At 41.5% G+C, this 15,156-nt stretch overlaps 1 protein-coding gene across 2 annotated transcripts in view; it reads left to right on the forward strand.

Annotated features, from left to right (window-relative positions):
* PRICKLE1 (prickle planar cell polarity protein 1) overlaps positions 1–15,156 on the forward strand; it is a 110,813-nt gene that overhangs the window by 37,698 nt on the left and 57,959 nt on the right. Inside the window, exon 2 of one of the 2 annotated variants that reach the window (XM_032876995.1) lies at positions 13,339–13,434. The exons of the other annotated variant lie outside the window; for it this stretch is intronic. The gene's annotated coding sequence lies outside the window, so the exon portion shown is untranslated. The remainder of the gene's footprint in view (positions 1–13,338; positions 13,435–15,156) is intronic. 2 annotated transcript variants of the gene reach the window in all.

Genomic DNA, 15,156 nt, shown 5'->3' on the forward strand with positions numbered 1-15,156 from the left:
GGCGGGTGTCAAGAAAGAATCAGGACTGAAATAGCACTACAGCTGAGACTACAAGGATGAATAGAAGCTTCCAGGTTGTAGGCACGGTGGTTAGGGAAGAGTGTGTCAGAGGGGCCCCAAGGTAGGGTAGGCACAGGGACCTCTCAGGTAATTAGACAATGCCAGAATGCAAATTTTAAGGGCAGAGTGTTGGAAGCTCAGGTCAGACTGGTTGGCTAAGGCCGGCTAATGACGCCCTTTCTGTCTTGCTAAGAGGAGTTAAGATTTTAATCCTAGAGGTGATACTCTTTGAGGCAGCGTCCAGAGAAAAGGTAGATTAGAGAAGGTGAGACGAGACTGGGGAGATGAGTAAGTAGTTTGTTGCCAAACCAAGGGAAGAGAGAGCAAGGAGTCTGTGGTGACGTTTTAGGTTTCTGGTTTGGATAGCTGTTGGAGGAGGCATGCGCCCTCTGTGAGAAAGGGACTGTGGGAGGAGAAAGCAGAGGGTGCCTTTGAGCCACTGAGAGTTGATGGTCATTTTGCAGGGGCAGGGTGGAGGGTGAGGGGAGTATACATGGTCCCAGAGCGTAAAGGAGACCTGTGGCTTTGAGCCACGGTAGGCCCTGACCTGAGAGCTCTGAGCCTGGCTCATGGAGGTGTAGAAAGACAGGCTTACCAGCCACGGATATTTTATCCCTGGGCTTTTTAACGGTTCTGTTCTCACACAAACCCCTTCTGTGTGGGTTCTGCAATAGCGTGTGTGGCGTATGCTCTTACCCCTACCGAACCCTTGGTGCTGCCCCACGTGCCTGGGAACGCCCGGAAGTCAGGGCCGCTGGGGTGGGCCCAAGCCCTTCATTGATGGCGCTCCTCGGATTTCTAACCGAGCTTCCTATGGGGAGAGGCAGCCCTTATCTAGAGAGCTAGGAGCCACACAAGCTCTCTCCCTTCTTCTTTCTTTGTTTATTTAAGATTTTTTATTTGTTTGCCAGAGAGAGAGAGCACCCAGCAGGGGGAGCGAGAGGCAGAGGGGGAAGCAGGCTCCCTGCTGAACAAGGAGCTCAACGCAGGACTCGATCCCAGAACCCTGGAATCATGGCCCGAACCAAAGACAGAGATACCTTGAGCCAGCCAGGCGTCCCTCTCTCCCTTCTTACACACCAAATCACAGAACTGTCTGAGATGCAGGTCTGCAGCCTTATCATTAGTTTAAACTGGAGCTGGAGCTGGGACAGGACAACACGTTCTGTCTGAAATAACGACCTTCACCTTCCTCACCTCCTCTGCAAATACCGCCTTTCTATCCCTGCTCAGATCCCACCCCTTTGCTTTTCGGCCACCGGCCCTGAAAGCCGGTGTGCCCTGGCTCCTTGGAAGTCAATCTTTTGCGCCCCTTATTTGCTACTTAGCTTACACGGCCTTATGCAGGAAGTCGTTCTGGTGTGTACAGACACCTTACACTTTTTCTAGATTGAACTCTCCTTATGGAATTAGCCGATATTATCCTCTTTGCTTCCCCTATTCTCTCTTTTATGGTATGATTATGCTTAGGAAGCACATAATAAATATTTCTGTGTGAAGATATTAGGGGGTCTTAAAGATACAGGATACTTTTTTTCTACTACATAGACTGCGAGTGTTTAACATTGATTTTCCTCTCTTACAAATTAAAATTTTCAGTTATAAACATAGCTGCCTTTAGTAGACAGCTAGTGTTATTAATCTGAGAACCATGGAAGTAGGTTTATCCAATGTCCAGCTTTTCATCTGAATTGGCCTAATCATAACAGCTAATGTTACTCAAGCATCACATATGTTAGCTTTAAAATAACATACATGTTATTTTATTAAAGACAAACAAGTCTTTAAAAATAACATCATGAGTTGGGTGCATTTTTTTTTCTCCATTTTACAGATGGGGAACATGGGCCTCAGAGAAGGTAAGGAACCTGCCCACAGACACACAGCTATGAAGAGGCAGTGCAGGGGCGTGTGTCCAGCTGGGGGTCCACTCCAACTTCAAAGCCTGGGGTTGTATCCACTGAAGAGTGCTCAGGCTCTTGTGTGTCCATTGCATTCCATAATCTGCCTAGGAACCTTCTGGAAACCTATTGCTAGCTTATTTACAGATGATTACATCTATCTGGCTCCCAAGCCCTTGCTCTGTCAACTGTATACCATTTCCTCTTATTAGCACTTGCTGGGAAAATGCCTCTGGTGCGGGTTTGAGGTAGCTCCTAAGAACCTTCCCATTCTAAGATTCTCTGTAATAAAAGCTAGATAGATCCAGGAAATACCATGACAGGGAATGAAATTATTCCAGCTACAGAAAGTAACCTGCTCTAGATTGCTTTTGTTACTGAGAATGCATGAATCCTTGGAACCTGCAGCTGATTATAAGGAACAAAACCAAACATGTAGGTTTTATTTTGTCAGGCTACTATAATCAAAATGGCTCGTTTGAATTCCTTTCTTTTCCCTTCTTGCAAAAGTGTTGAAATGCAATGAAAGTGAGGGGCCTGAAGACTAAGCAACCAAACAAAGAAATAGAGTTCTTAGAAAATTCATCAAACAACATCATTTGCCAATAAATTTAAGAGTTTTATTGCCTTGCTAGAAAAACTTGATGCTCACTGAAGTTGGCTTCAGAAATTCTTGAGTACTAAATGCAAGATTCACTGCTTGAAAGGGTTCCAAGTGAAGAAGAATATTTTGCCTCAAATATTCCCAAAAGCTGGCTAGTATAGGGTCTGCAGCAAGTCAGGTGAAAAGTTCCTTCCATGGTATGAATCTGTTTTTATTTAACTTGTATTAATGTCCACTACTCCCATTTTGTCTCTATGTAACATAGTTTTGTCTGTGATTGATTACCAGTCCATTTCAAATTTATGTATACTGTGATTTAATTAACCTTACCCTTAAGCAATGTATTTTGAGACATATTAATGAGGTGGGAGTCTTTTCAGAGTTTTCATAATTTATACATCTTTTTTTTTTGGCTTGGCATCAATTTTTGAAGTTCTACAAGGGAAAAAGGCTGAGATGTGAGCCTGTAGGACTCCAAGGAAGATCTCCCATATATTTTTAAGCCTGTTTACTCCTTATGTTTAGAAAAGATTACTTTCTTAAACCTAAACTTCTCTTTTCTCTACTGCTGAATAAGAATTTACTTGAGGGGCGCCTGGGTGGCTCAGTGGGTTAAAGCCTCTGTCTGCGGCTCAGGTCATGGTCCCGGGGTCCTGGGATCGAGCCCCGAATTGGACTCTCTGCTCAGCAGGGAGCCTGCCTCCCTCTCTCTCTCTGCCTGCCTCTCTGCCTACTTTTGCTCTCTGTCTATCAAATAAATAAATAAAATCTTAAAATCAAAAAAAAGAAAAGAAAAAGAATTTGCTTGAAAAATAGTTTTGGGCTATAGAAATGCTTTACAGAATCATTCAAATTAGTTTCATGACAGTCCTTTAAAAATATTTTAATATGTTGAATTTTAATGTTTTCTAAGAACATAGCAAAACAAGATACAACTAGCCAATTTAATGTATGTGACTTTGAGAGATTATATATTTCTCCAGCCTTCTGCTCAGTGCATTCTTGCTATGAGAAACTGCAGAATGAATCCTGGCTTTGTGCATTTGGGTCTCCATGTCATTCATCCAGTGACAATCAACGAATATCTTTAAAACCTCCTAATTGTGCTAGTTGCTGTCAGAATTCAGTGTGTTAGCCCTAGGAATTTATACCTATTTCTCCTCCAGAGCAAGACACAGGAAAAACAGCTCATCCTCATCTATTGTATTGGGAAGTCAAAATAATGACTAGAAATTTTAAATTATTTAGACATATGGAGGTAAATATCAGAAGGAATAACTATAAGGGTTAAAAGTGATTGACTCCAGGGGCACCTAGGGTGCTCAGCTGGATAAGCTTCTGCCTTCAGCTCAGGTCATGATCTCAGGGTCCTGGGATCAAGCCCCTTGTGGAGGGCTCCCTGCTCAGCGGGGAGCTTGCTTTTCCCTCTCCCTCCCCCGCCCCGCCCCCTTCCCTCCGTGTTCTCTGTCTCACTCTTGCACTCTCTCTCTCTCTCTCAAATAAATAAATAAAATACTTAAAAGAAAAAGTGTTAGTTCTGGTAACCAGATTACTACTGTTTCTGTTGTAAGCCTTTTACTGCTGTTTTAGTCTTAAAAACAATTGCATATATATTACTTTAAAAAAAAAAAAAGTTAACACATAACTTATCTTACCAGATCGTTAGCATTGTTCTTAGAGTTCTGGGTAGAGATTGAATCCCATCTTTATCCTGATGCAATCTCCTGTCCAGCAAAGGGTCCACCATCTTTTTATTTATTTATTTATTTATTTATTTATTTTAAGATTTTATTTATTTGTGAGAGAGTGAGCACAGGCAGACAGAGAGGAGGCAGAGGCAGAGGGAGAAGCAGGCTCCCTGCCGAGCAAGGAGCCTGATGTGGGACTCGATCCCAGGACCCCAGGATCATGACCTGAGCCGAAGGCAGCCACTCAACCAACTGAGCCACCCAGGCGCCCCAGGGTCCACCATCTTACTTGGAAAGTAGAGTAATTCCATCTTTACCTAGAGTTAGGCCCATGAACATAACATTGGGGGACAGAGTGGATTCACATCCCAAATAATGAATGTTGCAGAAGGATTGTGGTTGGTAGACTGCAAATACGACATAAAGAATAACAATGACAATAGGGAAGATTATTGAGGAATAGGATATCACCACAATACCAAAAAATTACATCTACTAACCATTAGTAAAGGAAAAAAAAAAAAAACCCTTGAAATAGAGAAATCTGGTGCTCACCAGTTTAACCAAATGATTTCTCCTAAATTCAGTGGTAATGGGACAGTCTGATATGTCCTTTGATGTGAAGAAATATGAAGTATACAACATCACCCATGACATCTTTTTTCCAAGAATGTTTAACCTGATGCAATCAGCAGGAGATAGAGGGGCTCACAGAATATGGTAACAGACAGTATAAGGAAACAACCAAATGTAGAACATGGGCCCTTCTATGAGACAACTGTTCTGACTCTTCAAAAAGTCGTTGTCATTTGGCTAAAGAAAAACGGGGATGTTATTCTAGACTGAAAAGACTGAAGAGACCTTGTGACCAACTGTTAACGGGTTCCAGCTAGGAGCGGGGGGAAAGCTGCTCGTGAACCGTTTTCAAAACAAATGGAACATTTCAAACAGAGGCTTTGAAAACCCGAGTTTTGTAACCTTACCTGCTTTGACAGTGTCGACAAAAGCAAGAGCCCTATCTTGGTGAAATCTAGCCATGTCACAGGTTCTCGGTGCTCCCCTCTCCGTGACTTTCCTCACACTCTGCCCATGGAACGACGGGGGCCATAGCTTCCGGAGCGGCCTCCTAGGAGATTGCTGCTGTTCCCTGGACAGGCCATCTTCCTCCCAGTGCTTCATTTCCTTGGTAATGTAAAATAACTACACCTACCTCAGGAGGGTGTGTTCAGCTGAGTTGTAGTAAGAGCAGATGGGAAAGTGCTGTATGGACATGAAGCTTCAAACCTGTTTCTCTTCCTGGCTCCAGACTCCCCACAGCTGTGATTGGAGCAGGACATGGATTCTCTGTTACTGGCTCATACTGTTACAAACATCTTCAACACGAACATGGCCGCTGCTCTCCCCTCAGAGAAAGGTCAACCTGATGTGGGAAGTGTGCACAGATGATCCCTTGTCACCTGACTGTGCTGATACACAGCCGCTGTGGCTGATGATAGGAGTTTGACCAGCCCTTGGGACTGTTGCTGGGACCACGGTCTCTTCTCCCCAGTGAGGAAAATGGTTCTTGCTTGACCTTGGTCATTTCTACTCTCAGTAAGAAAAGAGAGGTGTTGGCACAATTCTTGTAGCGGCAACAACCAAACTAGGTAATTAAAGACAAAAACAATCCTCTATTTGACCTGAATAAGTAAAACATTTCCTCTGTATAATGTAAATTATACATTTAGTTGCCAACTTCTACTTTGTTCTGGGTAGTCCGGACCTTACTTCAACTCCATGACTTAGCTATCTTCTAGAAGAGTATGTCTTATGTCGTTGTCTATATCTGGATATTAATATGTGTCCTGAAATTGTACTTCAGTGTCTGAATTATTAACTTTTACTTATTTTGTAAGTTGGTAGCTCTTCATCCTCTTCACCTGTTTCCCCTGTCCTCCACCCCCTTCCCTCTGGGGACCACCAGTTTTTCTCTGTATTTATGAGTGTGTTTCTGTTTTGTGTTGTTTTATTTTAGATTCCATATGTAAGTGAAATCATCGTATTTGTCTTTCTTTGTCTGACTTATTTCACATAGCTTATACCCTCTAGGTCCATCCATGTTGTCATGAGTGACAACATCTCATTCCTTTTTATGGCTGAGTAATATTCTGTTGTATATATATGCCACATCTTCTTTATCCATTCATTTTATTGATGGACACTTGGGCTGCTTCCATATCTTGACCATTGTAAATAATGCTGCCATAAACATAGGGTGCCTATGTTTTCAAATTAGTGTTTTCATTTTCTTTGGGTAAATACTCAGAAGTGGAATTACTGGATCATATGCTGTTTTCACTTTTCATTTTTTGAAGGACTTTCATACTGGTTTCCATCAATTTATACAGGGTTTCCTTTTCTCCATATCCTTGCCAGTACTTGTTATTTCTTATCTCTGATTCTAGCCATTCTGACAGGTCTAGGGTGATATCTCATTTTGGTTTTGAATTGTATTTTTCTGATGATTACTGATGTTGAACACCTTTTCATATGTGTCTGTTTGCCATCTATATCTCTTCTTTGGAAAAGGGTCTATTCGGGTCCTCTGCCCATTTTAATATCAGATTATTCAGTTTTTTAATGCTGAGTTGTATGAGTTCTTTGTATATTTTGGTTGTTAACGCCTTACTAAATATATCATTTGCAAATATCTTCTCCCATTCAGTGGGTTGCCTTTTCATTTTGTCAGTTTCCTTTGCCTGAGGAGACATATCCAGAAAAACGTTGCTAAGGCCTATGTCCAAAAGATCACCACCTACATTTTTTCATTTTTTAGTTTTGTGGTTTCAGGTCTTACATTTAGGTTTTTAATCTCTTTCTTGTTAATTTTGCGTATGGTGTAAGAAAGTGATCCAGTTTCATTCATTTGCGTGTAGGTGTCCAACTTTCCCACTACGATTTATTGAACAGACATTTTTCTCCTGTAATATATTCTGGCCTCCTTTGTCATAGATTAATTGGCCATATGAGCATGGGTTTATTTCTGGGCTCTCTATCCTGTTCCATTGATGTATATGTCTGTTTTTGTGTCAGTACCGTACTGTTTTGATTACTATATCTTTGTCCTATATCTTGAACTCTGGGATTGTGATATCTCCAGCTTTGTTCTTTCTCAAGATTGCTCTGGCAAATCAAATCCATACAAATTTTAGGATTACTCCTTCTAGTTCTGTGAAAAATACTGTTGGTATTTTGATAGGGATTTTGTTAAATCTGTAGATTGTTTGGGATATGTTGACAGATTTAATTCTTCTAGTCCATGAGCATGGAGTATCTTTCCATTTGTTTGTTCTTATCAATTTGGATGGCTTTTATTTCTTTTTCTTGTCTGATTGCTGTCGATAGAACTTCTACAACTATGTTGGATAAAACTGATGAGAGTGGACATCCTTTTCTTATTCCAGATTTTAGAGTAAAAGCTTTTTAATTTTTCATCATTGAGTATGTGTGTACTTGTCATATATGGCCTTTATTATGTTGGTGTGTTCCCTGTTCCCTCTACACTCACTTTGTTAAGAGTTGTTGCATTATTTTATCTCTGAGATAAAATAATCTAGAGAATGATTCTGAACAAACAGATAATATACTTGTTTTTAAAAAACAAATCCCCAAACACCTCTTTCATTTCTTAAATACATATTTTGTATTTATTAAGGGAAGATTTCTAAATACAAACACAAACTAAAGGGTCTTAAAGAGGCACAATAGGGGTAAAGGAAAATATTTAATTGCCACTGAGCTCTGATAAATCATTTTTAGATCTAATAGAAATAATTAACGTTCATTTAACGCTGACTGCTAAGTACTTGCTTATTGCGGTAAATATTGTATATAAGGTCAGTATTGCATTTAGTGCTCCCAGCAACCTTAGTCTCATTCCCACTTTATAGATGAAAAAACTGAGTCTTAAAGAGGTAGCTCATTTTCCTCAAGCCCACATGGTGAGGGGGCTGAGTGGAAAACCAGTATGCAGGCAGCAACTCCAGACCCAAGTTCTCACCTATCAGCCTGCCATCCTCTTTCTGTCAGAGCTGTCTACTCTCCTCCCGAGGGGAAAAAAAAATACTATCATTGAGTTACCTTCCCAAAGTGACATGAGAGTTTGGGAACCTCAGCACAAATTTGCACTGGCTTAGGTTATGTAGCAAAAATAAAAGTACTGATTTAACTCTTAAAACATTTCCATCTTATAATTGTCAAACAAGATCTTAAACAAAAACAGGGAGTTTCGTGATGTGTACGCAGTATAATCCTGATGAACTTGACGAGGTGGAGTGACTTTATGTTGTATTAATCGTGGTTGATTTTCTCCTCACATCGGCTAGAATGCCAACTGGAAGAGATATCAAATATTCTTCTGTAGGACATTGGATTGTAATTAAAGAGCTCTGTTCCACTGCTTCTTTAACTTTCTCTGAAGTACAAAATCAAAACCAGAACTCTAGCATACTTGACATTTCTTTCAGTCTTGTGCATTAATAAAACTCTTTTTCTTGTTGCTTTGTAAGGAACACATTTAGAAAGGCACAAAGGGCTCTTATTTCCTTGGAAACTGAATGCATAAATATGTGACTTTTAAACACAAAAATGACTGACCTTTTAAACCTAACTACAATGTTCTTAATTAATAACTGATTACAAATAGTGATTACTGAAATTTCTGGAAAAATGGACAATGCTGATAGAAAGCTATGGTAAGAATTTACAGAGGTGTTTGCTCATACCGCCACAACTGTCAGCTGTCTCATAAAAAAGGTTGCTAACTATTTTCAGGGTAGGACGTATGGTATCGGTAACATAAAGGCACACTTAAAATTTCTGATTGCATTGTTTTCTAAGTATTTTAATCATTTTCTAATTTTGAGATAAAGCTTGGCTATTCAATTTTTTGTCATGATAAGAGACTATTTGGTGTCCCTTCAGCTATCAAATATACATTATATATTTTTCTCAACTCTTTCTTTTTTTTTTTAAAGATTTTATTTATTTATTTGACAGACAGAGACCACAAGTAGGCAGAGAGGCAGAGAGAGAGGGGGAAGCAGGCTCCCTGCTGAGCAGAGAGCCCGACGCAGGGCTCAATCCCAGGACCCTGAGATCATGACCTGAACCGAAGGCAGAGGCTTAACCCACTGAGCCACCCAGGCGCCCCGTCTTTCTTAAATTATTTTCAGTATATATGCTGTAACAAAATTTACAGTTCAGGGGCGCCTGGGTGGCTCAGTGGGTTAAAGCCTCTGCCTTCAGCTCAGGTCGTGATCTCAGGGTCCTGGGATCGAGCCCCGCATCGGGCTCTCTGCTCAGCAGGAAGCCTGCTTCCTCCTCTCTCTCTCTGTCTACTTGTGATTTCTGTCTGTCAAATAAATAAATAAAATCTTAAAAAAAATAAACTCTTTAAAAAAAAAAATTTACAGTTCATTTTAAAGCCATCAAAAAGGAGGAATTCCCATGTGTTTTCTTGAAGTTGACATAGTATAGCTACCAGTATCTTACTTTTAAGAAATTGAAGACATTCAATTGAAGGACAAAGACCTAATGTCTTTTAAGAAAATAAAGTGTATTTATATGTAACACTGAAGCAGTCTGTGCCAAACGTCATGTACCTGTAGACAGGAAAACTGATTCTCAGGCATCCCTGAAGTCTGAGGTCCGTGATGAGAGATGTGAAGAAGAACGTATGGTGTTCTCTCGTAAGGAGTTTAAAACCTAATTGGGAAGACAAAAAATCATATGCTTTAAACTATTAGACACTAACACTTGCAGTATTCACTATGGTTCTGAGCTGGAACCTTAATACTCCATAGATCACTTGGAACAGTCCTGCTTGGAGCTTATTAGGACAGAGAATCTCAGACTGCACCCCTGACCTACTGTGTCAGAATCGGCATTCTAGCAAGATCCCCAGGCGAATACCATGCATGTTAAAGTGTGAGAAACACTGAGCTAGAATAATGCAAGCAGAGTGTTTTAGACCCTGCAGCATTGTCCAATAGAACTTTCTCCAATGATGGAAATAGTCTTTTTTTTTTTTTTTTTTTTTGCCATCCAGTGTGCTAGCCACTAGCTTATATGGCTTCTGAGCATTCGAAATGTAGGTAGTGCAGCTGAGGCACTAAATTTTTAATTCCAAATCTAAATTTAAGTAGTGGCCTGGGGCTAGTGGCTACCATTTTGGGCAGTGCAGGAGGAGAACACTGGGTTAAGAATCAAAAGATAAAATACTGTTTCAACACACTCTGCCTACTGTATGGAGCACATTTTCATCTGTAGATGATTGCTTGGATTAGGTGATCTCACCGTTTTTATTTTAGTATAACTGTCACAGCACTGTTTCTGTGGGAAGAATGCTTCTTCGAAGCAGCCAAGTCTTGACACGCCATTTTTAGAATACATTCTGGGCAGAGTCATCAAGGCAGGAAGGAATGAAAGATGGATTTACTAATTAGTGGCTCCACAAAGGAGGAGAGCGTGGTTTGATCATCAGCACATATGAAATATTCAGAAAATGTCTTGTCCCCTGTTGTATCCCTAAGGCGTAGATCACTGTCTGGGACATGGCAAACACTCTCTAAATACTTGTTGCCTGAATGAATAGGATGGTTAAATGAATATTCAGATAACCAAACGGAGTTGTTTCTCAAGTCTCTTAGCTTTGGTCTGTATTACTGGGGTTTTGTTTTATTCTGTTTTGTTTTTTGTTCCTTTGTAAATTTGTTTAAGAATAGTCTCACCTCGGGCCCCAGCTAGAGGAAAACAGAGACAATTCCGTGGCATATTTGTGTTGGGGGGGGTGTTTTACTTTAACAGCATCCTAAGTAAGATCTTTATGTTGAGATTTTGTAAATATAAGAAGGGAAAAGAGGGGCGCCTGGCTGGCTCAGTTGGTGGAGCTCTTGATCTTGGGCTGGTGAGTTCCAGCTCCGTATTAGGTGTGGAGATTAACATAAATCTTAAAAAAAAAAAAAAGAAGAAGAAGAAGAAGAAGAAGAAAAACTGAAGAACTCTACAGGTGGATACATATAATTTTACCACTTGCTTTAAGGGCATTGCTAATCATATGTATACTTACCAGTACCCCCACGCCCACTAAAAATGGGTTAAATTTGCCATGATTTGGGCATGAAACTTCATGAGTCTTGCTAGCAGACAGGGCGAGAAATGTACACAGGTACGTACCACATAAGGAAGAGATTTGAGAGATGAAAGGGTGGGCAAGAGAACAGGAAGAGGTAGAAGGAGACAGTGATGAGCTCAGGGGCCATTGAAGCAACCTGCCCATTCGTGGGCCCACGGGAGCTGGTGGCATCTCAGCCGGGTACACAGGGTTCAGGAACTCGGGAGCGGGGGCCTTCTGCACATGTATTCAGGGATTCAGGAGAGAGAATTGCGCAAGTTTGCAGGGCCCTACGAAGAACTCCCAGTGATGAGGACTGGGGCATGCAAGAGGGGAGGGAGGCAGGATGCCAGAGCTCTTGCTTAGTTCCTGGGCACTGGAGCCTGAGCTTGGGAGGACGGCAAATGTCCAGTCTCACTAAGGAGATTGCTGGATGTAGAACCAATCTGGGCAAAATACAGTCACTGGTTAGGAGGAGACGTTAGCCACAGGGATCTCAGGCTGGGAAAGGCCAAGGAAATTTCCCAGAGCTGATGTGGTTTTATAGCAGCTAGAGGTGTTGTTGATACTGGCTCTCTTGTGGTGTCCCTCCTTAACATTCTGTCCTCACTTTCCTGGGTTGATTTCTTTCTTTAGCAGCTTCATTTCTGGAAACAGACTGGAGTGCATTCCAATCCCCTTAGTTCCAGTTCTTAAGTTTTTCTGCTCGTGGGACAGCTACTAATGATGAGCGTTCATCTTTCGGATCTCCTTATCTTTTGACCTCTGCACAATCAAGCCTTTCATTATGTAGTTCAGTGGGAGAGACTTCTGTCTAGACCAGAGAACCAAGAGATTTCTTTTTAACTGAGTCCTGATTTTACTGCACTGCCTTCAGTGTGTAGGTAAATTATGCAGGCATGCTAACCTGTGCGTCCTGCCCCTGCCCTCTAGAGTAGCTGATGGGCTCTCGGGAGGAAAGCGGCCATGTTTGTCAGGGTCATCCTGCCCCTAGCGCAAGTATGGCACAACTCAAGCAGCCAGTAAGCATGTGTTGACCGCTGGCTGTATGCACCTGCATTTCTATATCGTTAGCTGCCTGCCTCCAAGGAGGACGAAGAGCGGTTCCACTCCAACCACTGGCTTGCTCAGACAGTTTTTCCAAAGGCCATATAATTGAGGATCTTTCTGGCCACCTTCCTGCCATGTTGGCTAAGACTGGCCTTTCTTTGACCATCATTTCTATCCACTCTGCTCTGCCTCCGATCCATAGCGGGTCCCTTCTGGTTGAAAAATCCAAGTCAAAATGGCTTCTCTGAGGAAGAGAATTTGTTGGTTCATTAAACTGAAAAGTTTAGAAGTTAAGATTGCTTCAAGCATGTTTGAATCCATGTGCTCAGTGATTCTGAAAGACGCCATCTCTTCATCTCTAGGCATATATTCCTCCTGTACTGGATTCATTCTTAGGCCGCGTTGTCCAACATGGAGGCAGGTGTGCATACCAGCAGCTGTAACTTTATAGCTCTCTCAATAGTTCAGGAAAGCCCCAGACTGAGCTCATATGCCATCAGTCATACCATCTCTGAAGCAGTTACTGGCCAAGGGAATGGAATGTTCCAGTTGCCTTGCTTTGAAGGGTCATGTGCTCTGAGGCCATGTGTTTTGAGGCCAGCAGTGGGGTTTGCCCCACTAAAACCACCAAAGAGTGAGAGTGGGGGAGGCACGTGTTTCCAAAGAAAATTGTTTTTACTAGGAAAAAGGAAAATGGATGTTAGGAGGACAAAACCCATAGATCTCTACTACAGTATGCTATACACATTTCTTTGTCCTTCCTCTGTGGTTTAGATGTGAGTGAATTTGGTCTTTAATGTCCATAAGGTAGCTCTATCCTTCTGGAAATACAAATCTCAGTTTCTCTGTTTTTTTTGTTTTTGTTTTTGTTTTTTCTTCCAGTATCCTCTTTGAAAAAGCTACTCCTTTCCCCACAGCTCTGGGAGCAGCAGACAACAGGGTATAACACTTGGAAGGAGTGACAGTCCAACAAACAGGGTAAGAACTCTGCATAGTGTCCACAGCTCCCAGCCCTGCCCTTTATAAGTCATGTCACTCCAGATAAGTTACTAACCTCTCAGGAACTTAATAATAGTTACCCCAAAGAGCTGCTGTAAGGAGTTAATCTATTATCATGTCTAAAGCTTTCAGCCTATGTCTGGCTTATTGAAAATGCTTACTACATTTTCTCTGTCGCTCCTATCATTAATAATCATAATAAAAGCCATGGCTATCAAACTGTTGGCACCCACGGGCCGAAATGGCTCCGGCATTCTTCCCTTACAGTACCAGCCAACACTGGGGTTCCTGAACTCACCTGAGCCTCCATCCACCCTGGGTCAGCACGTGCATCTCTGTGGGAAAGTGTTTCTTCCCACAGGCTACCTGGCATCCATCAGGTCTCCTCAGTAGGTTTGTCCTTTGTCAATGGAGAGGGCTTTCCTGACTACCCCTCACCTTCTGCCAAGTTCTGACCTACTGTTTTCTTTTTCTTTTTTAAGATTTTATTTATTTATTTGGAGAAGGAGGCTTCCCGCTGAGCAGGGAGCCCAACATGGGGTTTGATCCCAGGACCCTGAGATCATGACCTGAGCCCAGGCAGATGCTTAACCAGCTGAGCCACTCAGGTGCCCCTGACCTATTATCTTCTTTCACAGCTCCCTCTTCTTTTCCTTTATTGTCCTTACCACTATCTGTCATTATTTTTGTATTTTTGTGTAATTCTACGCACCCAAAGTCCCACTTTATGCAGTAAGTAGGAGCTAAGTCAATATTTCTCCAAGAAATAAGTTAACATCAACTGGTTTTTGCTTCAGGGTCACGGGAACTTGGTGGAGGAGACAGTGAGGGACGCCAGCATAGTGGACAGTGCACAGCTAGGGATGGGGGAATATTGAGACAGAAGGCTGAAGAAAGGTAGGCTAGTTTTTCTGAAGAGCCGTGTGTATGTGTGTGTGTGTGTGTGTGTGTGTGTGTCATGGGGAGGAGGAGCAACATGGTGAAGAAGATCAGTAGGACTAGATCTCCGCCATGTCAGGAGGATGCCAGGCACGCAACATCCGCTTCAGCTTAGTCTCACTTTTTCCAAATGGATTTTGTCAGTGTTTAGCGTCTTTGCCAATTTTATGTATTTTCTCCTTTTTTGTACAATTTGGGAATATGAGGAGGTGCAGGTCATGTTGCCTATTTATTATACCATTCCCCAAGTTCTTTGAATGGAAACTTTATAAATAATGGCTATTTATAATTGTTGTCTAGACCTCACAAACAGTTATTTAACAGGCAATGAAATAATTTACTCACAGTTCTTATACTGTAATTACACACACCACATTTAAGGGGCAAATGTTAGGGCTTGTGCTGAAAATATAACTCTTGTTCATAGTGGTGAATGATTCTCTATGGACAATGAAATTTGTATTCACTAGTATGAAATACAGAACAAATTCACTTTTCAGGGGTTGCATTCTTAGAGGGGAAGGGCCAAAGTCATAAACTTAATCAATCTAATCAATGCTGATGGAAGGGTATTAACAGAGTCATTTATGAACTTCAAAATAATACAGGTTTATTGTCAAACATGTAGAAAATACAGGAAAAGAAAAAAAAATAAGAGAACAACCATAATCCTGCTTCCCAGAATAATACTAAACATTTTGGTATATACCCTTTTGTGCTTTTTTTCTCCTACTCATGAATTTTTCAGGCATACAATTCAAA

Source organism: Lontra canadensis, unplaced genomic scaffold (genome assembly GCF_010015895.1).
Source record: "Lontra canadensis isolate GAN:19392208 unplaced genomic scaffold, GSC_riverotter_1.0 scaffold59, whole genome shotgun sequence".
In the NCBI taxonomy this organism is placed as follows: Eukaryota; Metazoa; Chordata; class Mammalia; order Carnivora; family Mustelidae; genus Lontra; species Lontra canadensis.